This window comes from Rhinolophus sinicus, linkage group LG01 (genome assembly GCF_036562045.2).
Source record: "Rhinolophus sinicus isolate RSC01 linkage group LG01, ASM3656204v1, whole genome shotgun sequence".
NCBI lineage: Eukaryota > Metazoa > Chordata > Mammalia > Chiroptera > Rhinolophidae > Rhinolophus > Rhinolophus sinicus.
This window is the reverse complement of record NC_133751.1, coordinates 55,622,883-55,640,068: the sequence shown is the minus strand read 5'-3', so window position 1 is coordinate 55,640,068 and position 17,186 is coordinate 55,622,883. Positions and strand designations below refer to the sequence as shown.

Genomic DNA, 17,186 nt, shown 5'->3' with positions numbered 1-17,186 from the left:
TACAAACATACTGGAACTACAACTATATACAGAGCAACTACGTTTGAGGACGCTCTGAGGACAAGCGGAAGAGATTCACTACAGCTGAGGGTAAAAAGTAAAAGCCACATCAAGATGGGTAGGAGAGGCAGAGACTAGTAGGAGGGGTATCCCAGCCACCGAGGTTCCCCCTGAGGAGCAAGAGGTCCAAGACACACATCGGGCTCCCCAGCCTGGGGGGCACACACCAGGGAAAGTAGCTCCCATAACATCTGGTTTTGAGGACCAGTGAGGTTTACAGCCAGGAGAGCTGAGTGGCTATGAGAAACCAAGTCTTTTCTCTTAAAGGACGTGCACAAAACCCCATTTGCTCGGAGTTCCAGCACAGAGGTAGCCGTTTGAAAAGTGCCTGGGTTATACATGAAGCAGATATTTGAACTAATATTTGGGCATGTGCCAGAGGGCCAGGGACGTGGTGGAACTTTCTCCGTGGATGGAGGCACTGGTGGATGCCATTTTATCTTGGTTTGCTTTATTTTACTCCACTTCCATCTAGTGGGCCCTCTGCTGATTACGCCAGTTCTGACACTCTCCATTAACCTAATACTCTCCTCACCCTGATGACCCCTCAGCTCACCTGTCTAACCTGGCCAGTCTGCACTGGAACCCCTGCTCAGGGGGCCAGCCGCCACACACCAACATGCTGGCAACAGGAGGCTGCACCGGAGGTTTGCACCACAAACCAGCACACCTGCAGCAGTCTCGGCTCAGCTTTGCATCCAGGCCAGGGGCCAGCCTTGCCCAACAGGGTACCCATAACAGTCATGGCACAACCACAACAGGAGAACGCATGCAGCCCACACAGGGGACAGCCCTGGAGCATCTGGCTCTGGTGACCATGGAGGATTGCGCCACTGGGCCCCACAGGACATGTATATACGGCCACTCTTTGAACATCATGAGATTTAGCTGATCTACATAATACATAGAAACACATACGGAGACTTAGGCAAAATGAGGAGACAAAGGAATATATTCCAAATGAAAGAACAAGACAAAACCCCAGAAAAATAACTAAACAAAATGGAGATACACCATCTACCAGATAAAGAGTTCAAAGTTGTGATCATCTGTCATGCCGGGTGTCATGCGGGGTCTCTGCTCCCACTCCCCACACAAGAATGCAGGATATGGCTAGGCCAAAAAGGAACACCCACGGAGCCATAGGTAGGGGAGTCATACCACTATAGTCTCGCTGGCAGCTGGGTTGGAGACACAGGAAGCAGGAGCCACACTATCCACAACCTGCCGTCCATTTGTCTCTGACAACCAACCAACCCCACTTGCTAGCTGCAATCCACCCTGCTAACTGCAATTCACGCTTGCTAGCTCAACCACCATCTTCTTGCTTGCACAGTCACCATCCACTGCTAGCGTAGCCACGGCAGTTACATTAGTGGCCAATGGCTCACTGGTTACAGCTGAACGGCCAACTAGCCACAGCTGATGGCCAACCAATCACAGTTGATGGCCATTTACTATCCGAGTGGGCACCTTTCCACGTGAGGCCGAGAGCCTGGAAACTGCACTCCTGGCTCTGTCCCCACACTCCACCCCTACAGGGTCTCGCCTCACAATCTATGCGACAAGCGTCTTCCACGAGGGGCCCTGTGTGAGAAGCCTGGAGGTGAATGCAATATCCTGGACACAGCCAGGCTCTCTTGACACAGCCAGGGTTTCTCAGGGTACCACGAGTCCTTCTGGGCACAGCCAGACTTCCTGGACTCAGCCAGGGCTCTCAGGGCACTGCCACTCTCTCTGGGTACAGCCAGACTTCCTGGACTCAGCCAGGGCTCTCAGGGCACTGCCACTCTCTCTCTGGGCACAGCCAGACTTTCTGGATTCAGCCAGGGCCTCTCACATATTCTTGATGGCGGCCACTCGAGACACAAAAGCAAACATCCGCCAGTTCCACTACATGGTGGTAGGTTCCCAAGCAAACAGTCAAGCTGTCCATTAAATTAGGGATGGAAGGCAATTCCCCATAGTCCATAGTCATTTGCCAGGGCTGTCCTGGGGGTGAGGGACAACCTTGACCTCATCATAAGGATGCTCACCAATCTCAGAAAAAAATGTGGATGAACACAGAAAAACTTCAGCAAAGATATAGAAAATACTAAAAAAAAAAGAAAAGAAAAGAAAAGAAAAAAAATGCATGGTTGGATCATTTCCAAAAGTAAGTGAAAAACATTAAAATACAGATCCACAATGCGCAGTAAACACATTGGTTAAATACATGAGGAACCATATTCAAGCACATCACGGTTAAACTGAAAATAAACAAAGCAGAGGAAAAAATCTTAAAAGTAGCTAGAGGACAGAAACATACTACAAAGAGAAGAAACAATTATACGAATGACAGTTGAACTCTTTGGTAACAAAGAAGGCCAGAAGACAATGAAAGAGATGTTTAAAGTGCAGAAGGGAAAAACAATAAATAAATGAGCGTTGTTAACTCTGAAGTCTACTTCTGGCGAAAAATATTGAAACTAAAGGCAAATAAAGATATTTTCGCCAAACAAAAGCTGAGTGAATTTGTCACAGAGAAAACTGCTGTAAAAGATATTAAAGGAAATACTTCATTCAGGAGGATAAAGATAACAGAAATTCAGATCTAAACCAAGAAATGAAATTGTCATAAAGAGTAAATGTGTAGGTAAATATAAAATACTTTATTTTTCTTGTTTTGTTTAATTATTTAAAAGATTGTTGACCGTTTACACAATAATGTAATGTTTATAATGTATAATAAAGGAAAATGTATATCAACAATAGCACAAAGAATGGGAAGGGGGAATTGGAGGTGCATTGCTGTAAAGTTCTTATGTTATGTAAGGTAGGTCGTAAGGTAGTAAAACATAACTTTAAAGTAGACTGTGATAAATTAAATATATGTACTATATAATTTAGAGAAATCACTAAAATATAGAATAGATATAGCCAATAGTGAAAATAAAATGTAATACTAAAAATATTCAATACAAAAGAAGAAAAGAGGAAAAAAAGAATAAAGAAAAATGTGGACAAATAGAAAACAAATAGCAAGATGGTAGACTTAAATCCAACCATGTCAATAATTATATTAAATATAAGGGGTCTCAAGGCACCAATTCACAGGCAGAGATTATTGGAGTGGATTTGTGTTTTTTAAAGGCAACATTCATCAATGTGCTGTCTAAAAGACACTTGCTTTCAATATAAAGATACCGGTAGGTTAAAAGTAAAAGAAAAAAAAGACATACTATGAAAAACATGAATCATAAAGAAGTTAGAGTGACTCTTTTGATATCAGGTAATCCAGACATTAAGACAAGGATAATGATGGATACTTTATAATTATAAGTCAATTCATCAAGAAGGTATAACAATCCTAACTGTGTATGCACATGATGACAGACATTCAAACACGAAGCAAAAATTAACAAAACTGAAAAAAATAAAATCAACACCCCTCTCTCTGTAATTACTAGAACATGTAGACAGAAAATCAGTAAGAATATAAGAAAATGTGAACATTACCACCAAATTGACCTAATTGATATTTATCGAACACTATATCCAACACCAGTAGAAAACACCTTTTCACATGCACATTTAACATTCATTAAAATACATAATATTCTGGGCCATAAAGCATTTCAATAAATTTAAAAGGTATGAAGCCATGCAGAACATATTCTCTGATTACAATGAAAATAAACTAGAAATCAATAACAAAAAGATATCTGGTAATTTCCCAAAATAAACTAGAAATCAATAACAAAAACATATCTGGTAATTTCCCAAATGTTGAGAATTAAGCAACATATTTGTCTAAATAAGACAGGCATCATAGAAGAAATCACAAGAGAAATGAGACAGCATTTTGATCTAAATGATAATTAAAAACACATCATATCAAAATTGTTAGACTTCTGATTCCAGTCAGAATTTTTATTTCTGGTCAAGATAACTAAAAAGGACCAGATTTACTCTTACAGCTAAAATAGTAGCAGCAACAAGAAAAACCCAAAACAGACAAAGTATATGAAACAGCAGCACGAAGGCTTTGGACATTAGGCAATGAAGAACAGTAATCCCTGAGAGGCAGGAAACAAATGAGGTGAATGAACATTGTAATTGTCACAGCTTACTACCTGGAGAGAGTTTCTAAGCCAAGGCACAGGGAAGGAAAAACCCAGGTAGAGCTCAGTGGTCTCCCTGAGTTGAGGCGATGGAGATGGGAATCCAATACAGTCAAAATAGCTAGAGGTAATAAGGCAGAAAACTGGAAAGTTACACAAAGAAAGAACACTGGAGATTCTCAGAGAGTCTCCTATGAATCTTTAACTGAGTACTGATCGGTATATGCATGTGAGAAAACTACCCAAACTGAGAAAGAACCTTTCAAAAGAATTAGTGTGAACAGAACCCAGAGCTCACATAGGGTTGGGAATATTGCCTGTTCCCAAAAGCAAGAATGGAAGACCTCATGATTGTGAACCTATCAATTAGAGTACAAAGAAAAGTCAGCTGTGAGGGTAAATCTGGTCTCTGCTACTCATCTTGACCAGAAATGAAAGACTATTTATAAGAATATAAAAATATCCAGTATTCAACAAGGTAAAATTCACGATGTCTGGCATTCAGTGAAAAATTACCAGGCATGCAAAGATGCAGAAAAATATAAGACATAATGAAGAGAAAGATCCATCAATAAAAAATGACCCAGAAATGACATTGTATTAGTAGACAGAGATATTAAATAGTTACTATTACTGAATTCCATATTTCCAAGAAACTAGAGGAAAACTGAACATGTTAAGCAGAGACACAGAAGATATTTTAAAAGATCCAAATTGAACTTCTAGAGATGAAAACCTACAATATCTGAGATGAAAAATACAGTGGATGGGACTAATGGTACTTTAGACATCATGCAAGATAAAGTTAGTGAAATTGAAGTCATAGCAGTAAAAACTATCTAAAATAAAACATAGAGAAAACACAGAGGGAGGAAGAGAACAAAGTATCAGTGAAGTTTGGGACAACGTCAAGCAGGGAAATACACAAGTTAGAGGTCTGGGGAATTGGAGAGTAACAGAAAAACAAACATTTGAAAACATATTTGCTGAAACATTTCCAAAAGTGTTGAAAACTACAAGCCTACAGTTCCAAGAAGCCCAAAAAACCACAGGCAAAAGAAACATAAAGAACACTATACAAAGGAGCATTATAATTAAATTAGTTAAAACCAGTGAAAAAAAAAAGAAACATTTAAAAGTAGCCAGACAAAAGAGACTTCATTGCATACAGAGGAACAAAGAGGACAACAGGTTTTTTGTCAGAATCAGTACAAGCTAGAAGACCATGGATCAGTAACTTTAAAATAACGGAAATAAAAAAAAACTTAACTTTGAATTTTTTACCTAGCAAAAATATATTTCAAAAATTAAGATAGAATAAAAAACGTCTTCAGCTTAAAGCACCGCAGGTAATCTTAAAGGAAGTATATTAAGCAGAAGGAAAATGATACCAGATGGAAATGAGGATCCGCACAAAGTAACGAGGAGACCCCAAAATACTAACTATATGGGTAAAAATAAAGACTTTTCCCTAATTTTTTGAATCTCTTTAAAAATAATTGACTCTTTAAAGCAAAAATAGTAACAGTGCATTGTGAGGTTTATTATATATGTAGGAGTATAATGTTTAAGAACAGCACAAATGCAGGGAGAAGAAAAATAGAAGTATAAGTATGGTTCTTATACATGAAGTGGTACAGTATAACTTGAAGGTACATTGTGATAAGTTAAAGATGTATAATATAAGCCCTGAAGCAACAATAAAATAACAAAACAAAGGCATTGCTAAAAATATTCTTACCCACTATCGCTGATGATAGTTAAACCCTTGTACTATAATATGGATCCCGTGTTCCATCTTAATATTAATCCTAAGTATATTCCCTCATTAAAAGCTTCTTAAAATAGGAATTTTTAGCTGTTGCATAATAGTCCTTCATATTTTGTTAACTGATCCTCTGTCACTGAACGCTAAAATTGTTCTCAATTTATCAATCTTACAAACTACATTGAAATAAGATCTCTGTGCTTAAAATCCTTGACATTTTTTTTCAGGTCATTTTCTTAGGAGAGAAATGCCTCTTCCTGATCTTTGATCTTTGAGGAAACCCTTGTACGATGAGTTAGCTGGAAGTGTATAAGTGAGAGTATATATGAGAGGAACATGTAGATGTCCCCTACAGGGCCGAGAGAGACAAAGAGGGCAGAGCAGCAAGGGGGGACCCCCGAGAAAGAGTGTAGGACTCTGACTGCCACAGAGCAGAAGGAAAATGAGGCCATGCCTGCACATAGACCAGATATTAGAAGTACGTGGAAGCTTCCATGTTTCCTGTGGCTGACAGACTTTACCGCTCTGTGCCTCAGTTCCCCTATCTTTAAAGAGAGCTTAGAAACAGTTCCTAATGCTGTAACACTTTTCTGTAAATAGGTTAATATTTGTAAAGCACCTAGGATATTATCTGGCACAGACTGAGTGCTGGGTAGTGTTTGGTAAATAAAATAAAAGCAAATGTGACTTTTGGAGGGAGCCTAAACCAGTGCCCAAGGCGGAAATCCATGCTCAAGGGCACACAAAATGGAGGCTATGGTTCCTTTCACCAGGGAACGTGACTGGCAACATTGCCCTGGAGTAAGCTTCCACTGAGCAAACGCTGGAGGCCCGTGTGTGGGGAGCCAGCTGCCTTTTCTCTCTCTGAGTCTGGACAGGATCTCCAAGTCAGCAGTGAGAAAGAAAACACACTGAACTAGGAGACAGGAGGCCCTGCCTTCCCCTTCCATCAGCCCTTTAAGGGCTCCAGTCACTGCTGATTAAGCAGTTTGTTATTGAGCATCTCCCTGGGGAACTGGAAAACCACAGGACGGTGTAGATAATGAAGATCTATTGCATAAGCAGAAAAAGTTCAATGGATAAATGCCTCCTACCCCTTCCCTGGCTGCCCCCACCCCAACGGCCCTGTCTTTTTTTCATTAGCAGTGTGAGAGGGTTCAACATGGATTTTATTTTTCCCACTCCTTGTGGGAAAAGGCATTGATCCAGGCTTAAAAGCCTCTCTGCATCTGTTCCCTGAAGCTGAGAATTGGGTTCTACTTTTGGCTGAATATTCTTCCAGAATTCAGCAATTCTTTCAGGCTGAATTGCTCCCCATGCCCAGGTGAGCCCTGGGCACCCTTCTGACCCACCTCACGTCCCCTTCAAGGCCTGTGAGGTCAAGGACAGTGTCTGCTCTCAGGCCCCTCCAACAAAGAAGAACTGTCCTCAAAAGTAAGAGCCTGCCTTGGAATGGGACCCAGGGGCTGCTGTTCCCTTGGTTTCTTCACCTATAAAATGCCGGGCAAAGATGGAATAAATGAGGTCTAAGGGCTTTCCAATCTGGACAGTCTCTGAAGCGGAAAACCACTGAGAGCCCAGACAGCATCTGTGGGCAGGGTGGGCTCAGGCCGGGGTCATGAGGGGAGAACAGGGGAGGAATGTGTTGCTTCGTCCCAGGCCAGTGGAGTCCTGGGCACGCCGCATAGCAATGGTTTATTTTACCCGATCCACTGACCTCTCTCTCTGATTGGTCAGGTTTGTGTCATGATTGAACAGCATCAGGTGAAAAGCTCCCCTGTTATTTCTAGCAAACATTTATTAAAGCCCTCTTTAATGAATGGGTGGTTTGGAGCCTATATTCCACTTCTTACTCTCTTTGGCCGTCTGCCTTGCCCATCTGCCCTGGACTTTGCTTACAAGCTCATCCAAGCTTAAATGAGGTTCAGATATACCATCTGGGGCTTTTAAAATCTTCCCACAACACACATACCTTACTGCATTTATTCCATTCTTGTCCTCTCCCCTCCATCCCACCTCTGTCTTTACTCTTAGAACCAGAACCCTGTGACTATATGAGATATTGCACTATATGAGAAATGCTTATCCTGGGTTTGCTTTCACAGGAAAAGTAAATACCTACAAGGCCCTCTGGTTTAAAATAATGTAGTTATCTGAATAATTGCCTGAACAAAGGATTAGGGAAAAATGCCTTTCTCTTGAACACAGTGAACCAGCTAATTCTAGGTAGAGAGATTAAATCATAAAAACTACAGCTGAAAAACAATTCACACACCAAACCTATGAACTGTGCTAAGAACTGGAAGGGAAGAAATGAGCAGGATATGGATTATTTGGGGAGAGAAGCATACATAGCACTTTGTACTTGAATTGGGAGAACTATAGAGACTAGCAGTACGGATGAAACTAAAACACCACAATTGCCTCTCCGAGGAATTTGTCTTTAATCCAGTATTTCCCAACCTGAGCACTTTTAACAGCTTTGTTAAATAATTCTTTGTGGTGGGGGCTATCCTGTGCATTCTAGGGTATTTTGCAGAATTCCTGGCCTCTACTCACTGGCCAAAAATACCGTCACACAATTGTGACAACCAAAAATATTTCCAGCGTGGGAACTGTTACCTGTATCAAGAAAGAGGGTGAGATTAGCCACTGGGATGAGGGAAAGAAAATAGTAGAACTTCTTCGATATATTTTTATTTGATTATAAAAATATAGAATTGAAGTTTTATTAATATTAATTATGTTTTCATCCAAGATACGCCAGTGAGATATCCATAACTTAGACAAATAGACAGAAAAGTCCTCATTTGTTCTATCCTTCTAGGTTTATTACAAGGTGATGCAATTCATATATGCCCAGTTAGGTAGATTTAGTAATTATTTTAAATAGCAGGCAGTGAGTAACCATAAAAACTCCACAGATTATCTCATGGCAAAGCACTTAATAATGAGACATTTATTTTTCTTACAAAAAGACAAATAATTTCAAATTTTTCTGTGATAGGTAGTATGTTAGTAGTAAACCACCTAGTAGATATTTTGAACATACATACACACAATCCATCTTTTCAAAGGAAAGGTGATATTTAACAATAAAGTGAAAAGTGACTACTTTTAAAAAGAAACTTGTGCTATAGCATTTCTGGTAAATAGTTAGAGAGCTTAAAATTCCTCCTGAAATAAAACATATAGATTTTCTGGAAAAAAATATAACATGCATACTTTCAGATTTAGAGCTTAGCTAACCTGAAAGTAAGAAAAATCACCAGGAGCCAAAACTGACGAGGGAGTTGGTGCTGAAGTTGTGGCTCTTCTGAGAGCATTTGTCAATCTCTGAAACAAACCTGAGTTGCAATGGCCCTGCAGGGCACAGAAGAGTAGACAGTCAGCCTGAGTAAACTGGGAAATTGGAACTGGAGTTCCCCCACAAAAAGTGGGAAGCTTCAAGGGCTATAGTCTCAGTAAAAGGCTAAGTTAGAAATAATCTGACCACTGCAAAACAGAAAGATGAAAATGAATTTATCTGCATGAGGGATTAAATTTACATTATCTATGTTGACTGGAAAACCCAAGCAGAAGAATTAACTTTAAAATGGTCTGGGGTTACAGCATCCCAGAGTCACCTGGAAGAAGCAAATGCATGTCCTTCTGTAAAGATGCACTTATAACTCAGACTTCACTGGTTCCCATGGAAAAAACCTAGTTGAACACAAGCTCACAATCCCAAATTTTAAAACACATAAGAAAACCAGCCACTATAAACAAGAGTCAGCATAAGTAACAAACAGCATAATGAACTCCCAGGGACCTCATATATATAAATTATGTGACACAGAATAAAACCTGAGTATGTTTTAAGGAAATTAAAGAAAATGCTTTAGGAAATAAAACAGAAGATAAAAAACATGAACAAGAAAGAAAATCCTCTCAAAAGTTTATAGGCGTTTGTATAAAACAACCAAATAGAATTCTGAACATGAGAAAATATAACTGTTGTAGTTAAAAACTAAATGTATGAGAAAAAAAACTAGATGTTCATTAAACATGAAATTAGGCACAGCTGAAGAAAAAGATTTCTGAATTGGAAGATGGATCTAAAAAATATGCAGGATACATATTTTTGGAGTCAATAGAAAAACAAAGTGCTAAAAGAAAACAATTGTCAACCAAAAACTGTAAATGTAACTAAAATATTATTCAATAAAAATAATAAAATGTATTTTCAAATTAAAACAGAAATTTTATCATAAACAGATAGTTACTAAAGAAACCTCTAAAAAGGACGTACTTCCAAGGAAGAAAACAATCCTGCCTGAAACTGAGCTTCAAGAAAGAATAACTTTCCATTTAGAACAGGATTCCTTTATTAGTTCCTAATTATTAACAATTTATATATAAATATGTTACTTTAACCATTTAAATGCAGTGGTAGGATTTGAAAAACAAATGTTAGAAGTTAAAGATATTTTTTTGCCATTTATACATAGTAAAATTTTAGACCTTTTCAAAAAGGAGGAAAAAAGAAAAAAAGGCAAAAAAAATAGCACATGGAAATTATTTTAAAACAAATGTTTGTTTGGAAATACAAACATACAGATTGAGAAGAGAGAAATAAAACTGTTTTTGTTTGCAGATAATATGACTGTCTATATAGAAAATCCAAGAAAAGCAACCAAAGGCGGGGGCGTGGGGGACAGGGAACACAGACCAAAAACGTCTCCTGGAATTAAAAAGCAATTATAGCAAAGTTGCAGGATGCAAAGGTTAATATACAAAAGTCAATAGCTTTCTTATATTCCAGCAGTAAACAATTGGGATTTGAAATTAAGAACATAATAACATTCACATTAGCACCTAAAAAATTGAAATACTAATAAAATATGTACGATATATATATACACATATATATATATGAAGAAAACTATAAAACCTTGATAGAAGAAATCAAAGTAAAACTAAATAAATGGAAGTATTTTGTGTTCATGGATAGGAGCACTCAATATTGTCAAGATATCAGTTCTTTCCAGCCTGATCTATAGATTCAATGAAATCCCAAGTAAAATCCCAGGAAGTTACTTTGTGACTATTAATAAATTGATACTAGAGTTTATTAGAAGAGGCAAAAGACCCAGAATAGCCTGCACAATATTGAAGGAGAACAAACTCAGAGGACTGACGTTGCCCAACTTCGAGACTTACTATAAAGTGACAGTAATCAAAACAGTGTGGTATTGATGAAAGAACAGACAAAATGAAACATAACAGAAACCCAGAAATAACCTCCCATAAATATAGTCAAATGATTTTTGACAAAGGAACAAAGACAACACAATGGAGAAAAGACAATCTTTTCAACAAATGGTACTGGAACCACTGGATATCCACATGCAAAATAATGAACATAGACCTAGACTTTATATCCTTCATAAAAATTAACTCAAAATGGATCAAAGGTCTAAATGTAAAAGGCAAAAACAATAAAACTCAAAAAATTACATAGTGTAAAGTCTAGATGACCTTGTGTTTGGCGATGACACCAAAAGCATGATCCATGGAACAAATAATTGATAAACTGGACCTTATTTAAATGAAAAACTTTTGCTCTACAAAAGACACTGTCAAAAGAAATGGGGATAAAAGCTATAGATGAGAAAAATATTTGCAGAAGATATATCTAATAAAGAGCTGTTAAAATCTGCAGAGAATTCTGAAAACTCAACAATAAGAAAACAAGCAAGCTGATTAAAAAATGGGCAAAAGAGCTGAACAGACACCTCACCAAAGAAGATATACAGACAGCAAAATAAGCAAATGAAAAGATACTCAACACTATATGTCATTAGGGAAATGCTAATTAAAACAACAGTGAGACATGACTACACATCTAGTAGAATGGTGAAAATTGAAAACATTGACATCAAATACTGGTGAGGATACGGAGGAACAGAAATCCTCATACATTGCTAGTGGGTGTGCAAAATGGCACAGCCACTTCAGAAGACAGTTTGACAGTTTCTTATAAAGCTAAACATAACCTTACCATGCAATCCAGCAATCGCACTCCTTATTTAGCCAAATAAATTAAAAATTTATGCTCCCACAAAAACCTGCACACTAGTGTTTGTAGCAACTTTATCATAATTGTCAAAACTTGGAAGCAACCAAGATGTCCTTCAATGGTATAAACAAACTGTCATATACTTAAATTGTTGTAAACAGTGGAATGCTATTAGCTGTCAAGCTATGAAAAGACATGATGGAATCTTCAATGTGTATTGCTAAGTGAAAAAAGCCAGTCTGAAACGGCTGTATATTGTATAATTCCAATTATATGACATTCTGGGAAAGACAAAATTATGAAGACGGTAAAAAGATAAGGGGTTGCTTGGGGTTTGGGGGAAAGAGGAAGGAATGAACAGGTGGAACATAGGAGATTTTCAGGGCAGTGAAACTGTCTGTACAATACTTTAATGATGGATACATGAAGTATGCATTTTTCAAAACCCATAGTACTGACAACACAAAGAGTGAACACTAAACTAATGACTTTAGCTAATCATAATGTATCAATATTGGTTCATCAATTACAACAAACATAGCAGCCTAATGTAAGATACTATTGGGGGAACAGAGTGCATTGTGATAGAGGTTGGGAAGGGGATGTATGGGAGCTCTCTGTTCTTTCTGCCCAAGTTTTCTGTAAACGTAAAACTGCTCCGAAGGGGCGGCCGAATGGCTCAGTTGTTTAGAGCGTGAGCTCTGAACAACAGGGCTGCTGGTTTGATTCCCACATGGGCCAGTGAGCTGTGCCCTCCACAACTAGCTTGAAGACAATGAGCTGACGCTGAGCTTCTGCAGGGGTGGCCAGATGGCTCAGGTGGTTAGAGCGCGAGCTTTCAACAACAATTTTGCCAGTTCAATTCATGCATGGGATGGTGGGCTTTGCCCCCTGCAACTAAAGATTGAAAACGGCGACTGGACTCGGAGCTGAGCTGCGCCCTCCACAACTAGATTGAAGGACAACTTGGAGCTGATGGGCCCTGGAGAAACACACTGTTCCCCAATGTTCCCCAATAAAATTTAAACAACAACAAAAAAACCTCTTAAAAAAGTTATTAGAAGTTCTCTTACATCAACTGCCTAATAGTCAACCGACTAAGAGTCACGCTGTAAGAAGCAACAACCTCTTCCTCTCAGCCATCCGCCCGGCAGCTGCAAAGCAGCAACCATGCATGAGTGCATCTCCATCCATGTTGGCCAGGCTGGTGTACAAACCAGCAATGCCTGCTGGGAGCTCTACTGCCTGGAACATGGCATCCAGCCCGATGGGCGGATGCCAAGTGAGAAGACCATTGGGGGAGGACATGACTCCTTCAACACCTTCTTCAGTGAGAGGCACTGGCAAGCATGTGCCCAGGGCAGTGTTTGTAGACCTGGAATCCATGGTCATTGATAAAGTTCACACTGGCACCTACTGCCATTTATTCCACCCCAAGTAGCTGATCACAGGCAAGGAAGATGCTGCCAATACCTATGCCCGGGGGCATTACACCATTGGCAAGGAGATCACTGACCCTGTCTTGGACTGAATTCGGAAACTGGCCCACCAGCGCACAGGTCTTTAGGGCTTCCTGGTTTTCCACAGCTTTGGTGGGGGAACCGGTTCTGAGATCACCTCCCCAATGACAGAACATCTCTCTGGCAATTATGGCAAGAAATCCAAGCTAGAGTTCTCCATTTACCCAGCCCCCCAGGTTTCCACAGCTGTAGTTGAGCCTTACAACTACATCCTCACCACCCACACCACCCTGGAGCACTCGATTGTGCCTTCATGGTTGACAGCAAGGCCATCTGTGACATCTGCTGTAGAAATCTCGATACTGAGCACCCAACCTATACTCATCTGAACAGGTTGATAGGTCCAATTGTGTCCTCCATCACTGCTCCCCTCAAATTTGATGGAGCCTTGAATGTTGACCTGACCGAATTCCAGACCAACCTGGTGCCCTATCCCTGCATCTACTTCCTTCTGGCCACATATGCCCCTGTCATCTCTGCTGACAGAGCCTACCATGAGCAGCTTTCTGTAGCAGAGATCACCAATGTATGCTCTGAGCCAGCCAAGCAGATGGTGAAATGGGACCCTGGCCATGGTAAATACATGGCTTGCTGTCTGTTATACTGAGGTGACGTGGTTCCCAAAGATGTCAATGCTGCCCTTGCCATCATCAAGACCAAGCGCAGCATCCAGTTCATGGACTGGTACCCCACTGGCTTCAAAGTTGGCATTAATTACCAGCCTCCCACTGTGGTACCTGGTGGAGACCTGGCCAAAGTACAGCGAGCTGTGTGCACACTGAGCTATGCCACACCTGGTGCTGAGGCCTGGGCCCGCCTGGACCACACATCTGACCTGTTGGATGCCAGGCGTGCCTTTGTTCACTGGTACGTGGGTGAGGGCCTGGAGGAAGGAGAGTTTTCTGAGGCCCATGAGGATATGGCTGCCCTTGAGAAGGATTATGAGGAGGTTGGTGTGGATTCTGTTGAAGGAGAGGGTGAGGAAGAAGGAGGAGAATACTAAAGTTAATGAGTCACAAAGGTGCTGCTTTTACAGGGAAACTTACTCTGTTTTAAACATTGAAAAGCTGTGGTCTCATCAGTTAACTTGTATGTAGCAGTGTATACTCTCATATACAATTACTGGCTTATGCTTTAAAACACGACGATTTGTTACAGAACCAACCTGTCCATTTCTCTGATGGGTTTGAATAAAGTAGTGCCTGTCTTAAATGAAAAATAAATAAATAAAATTAAAAAGCTATTAGAATTAGTGAGTTTGGCAAGTCTACAAGATACAAGATCAACATACAAAAATCAATTCTATTGCTCTGTGAAAGTAATGGACAATCTGAAAATTCAGTCACTGTAGCCGTAATTCAATCCCCCTGCAGCCACGTGTGACTAGTGGTCACTCCACAGGGCAACACAGATACAGAAATTCCCATCACTCAGAAAATTCTATTGGCCAGCACTGCCCTGGCGCAAAACAAGGGCTCGGTGGCCTCCCCTGAAAAATAGAGGTAGTTTCCATTTCACAGGTTGTTGTTACTATTAAATAAAATGCAACATAGAAAGTGATCTATAAATGGTGGTATTGTTATGATGAATAAACAAGAAGTCGGCAGTGTTGGGTTTTGGGCAGAGCCCTGGCCTGGCAATCCTCAGGGTTCCCACTAACTTGCTGTGTGGGAACCCTGATAACTTATTTCCCCTACCTTGGGCCTCAGTGCCCTTGTTTGAAAAATGCAAGAGTTGGACCAGATCCTTTTTTAACTCAGTCGTTCATTCAACAAGTTTTATTGAGCACCTACTACCGTGTTTCCCTGAAAATAAGACTGGATCTTATATTAATTTTTGCTCCAAAATATGCATTAGGACTTATGTTCAGGGGACGTCATCCTGAAAAATCATGGCTAGGCCTTATGTTCCGGTTAGGTCTGATTTTAGGGTAAACACAGTATATACCAGGAACCATTTTAGGAGCTGGAAATGCAAAAGTGAATGACACTGTGGATGTGGTCGTTACCTCTACAGAGCTTGGAGGGAGACAGACAGACACAACAGATAATGACCACCAATGGTAGATGCTCTGGAAGCACAGGACTGTGGTCCCTCACAGGAAGGCTTCTAATCCAGCTGGAGGAGCCAGGCAGATTTTTCTAGAAGAGGGGACATTTCAGCTGCAACCCAAAATTTGAGCAGGTGCTAATGTGGTGGCGGTTTGGGGGCCTTCCAAGAGGAAGAAACAGATTTGTCGATTTGTGAACGGGGTCCATTTGAAGAAGAGTGTGAACTGTAGTGTGGCTGGGTCTCAGAGGGTTGGGGGAGAGGAGGTAGCTGAAGAGAAGGCTGGACAGGTCATCAGGGCCCTGATATCATTCCAGACCTCAGCAACCTGGTTAAGGATTTTGATTTTATCTTTAAATTGTTTAGGAACAACCCAAGTATTTTAGGCTAACTTATGCAAAAATCACCCTGGCTCCACGGGAGAGACTAAATCGGAGGAGGTAAGAATGACATGGGCAGACCTGTCCAGGAACTATTGCAACAAATTCTGCTGAGAGATGATGGTGCCCTGATGGGGAGACCTGGCCACGGAGAAGGAAAACAAGATGTGAGAACAATTTAGAAGGTGAAAGAAGCAGGATTTGGCTTCTGGTAACTTGATGTGGAGCAAGAACGGGGGAGAGAATCAAGTAAGTGAAGCAGCAGCAGAGAAGTTGAGAAAGGAAGCAAGAAAGGGCAGGGGAATTGGGGAGTCAGTGGGTGCTGATGTCCAGCTGGGCCACACTGGGGGCCTGAGCCAGACCTTCTGTTCTTTGCTCTCAACACACCTGTTCCTGGATGATGCTGTGCCCCTCTCTAGGCTCGCAGCTCCAGGCCAGACCTGAGCTGCAGAATCCATTCAACAAAGTGCCAAGTGGCCCTTCCTTCTTGGCTGGCTCTGAGCACCACGTGCCAGTGTGTTCGGCCGGAACCATTTGTGTCTCCCACCCTCACCCTCAGCCTCTCCCTTTCGGGACCCCCATTTCTGCATACAGTACCACCCTCCATCCAGCCCACTTTCAAACACAGGCTCTCCACAGCCACAGGGAGCAACGTGTGCCTGCAAAATCAATGCACATCTCTGAAACTTTGGGTTTGGCTGAGCAGGCTGTTGTGAGGGGCAGGAGGGAGAGAGCAATTATTGGTCTTCAAGAATCCGCCTGTGCTGTTGGCAGGAAGGTTTCTTTCCTGGGTGTCAATACAAGCCCAGGGTCATTTTTCAGAGTTTGCCAATGGCTGTAATTGCATAAGGCTGAGTGGCTCTCCAGAGAGTCCCCTGCCGGTCTCCATTCTCTCCTCCCGGACACTACTCTATAGACACGCCCCAGGCCATGGATCATGTTTTTCACATAACCCGTTAATTACTAAATAAAACAACCCAGCTTTCAACCTGATTAGCCCAGATTAATGGCCAGCAGCGGGTTTCATGCGCCTGCACAATTTATCACTGAAAAGAACTGTGTCTTTAATGATTTAGCTACCTGGCCTGGCAGGGCCTGCTCAGGGCCACAGGCCTCTGAGAGGAGTTAATTGCTGTTCTTCGTTTCTGACCTGGAAAAGCCCAGGTGACAGTTCCCATTAGCCAGGCTTGGCCTGCTTGATGACAAAGGATGGCAGGGAGCCCTTCCCTCCCACATTGTGCAGAA

At 41.0% G+C, this 17,186-nt stretch overlaps 1 pseudogene; it reads left to right on the top strand.

Annotated features, from left to right (window-relative positions):
* Positions 1-13,162: 13,162 nt before the first annotated feature.
* Positions 13,163-14,540, top strand: LOC109442965 (tubulin alpha-1A chain; annotated as a pseudogene).
* Positions 14,541-17,186: the final 2,646 nt, after the last annotated feature.